We start from the raw sequence: 347 nt of genomic DNA on the forward strand, positions 1-347 counted from the left end.
GGTCACGCGCTAAAGAGATTTTTTATTGCTCTAAGCCCTGGGAAGCGTCACCACATTCCGCACGCCTTTGGCTGACAAGAGCTGTTCGCTTCTTTTCGAGAGTTGAAAAAATGTTATCAGAACGCTGGCGAGAGTAGGAGTAGTGGAGAACCACTGAAGCTATAACAATGTTATGTAATTAATACTAATACAATATGTACTAATACATTGTTATAGTTCAGTGGGAGAACCTACCAAAAATTCGATACCTGCCTTTAATTATTAACGTGGCGTGAGTTATTTTCGCAGTAGCCCCCTGGCGCTCGTTCTCCGAAACGAAGTTAGTCTTAACATTTACTAACTTAAAT

Source organism: Priapulus caudatus, unplaced genomic scaffold (assembly GCF_000485595.1).
Source record: "Priapulus caudatus unplaced genomic scaffold, Priapulus_caudatus-5.0.1 Scaffold1064, whole genome shotgun sequence".
Taxonomy (NCBI): domain Eukaryota; kingdom Metazoa; phylum Priapulida; class Priapulimorpha; order Priapulimorphida; family Priapulidae; genus Priapulus; species Priapulus caudatus.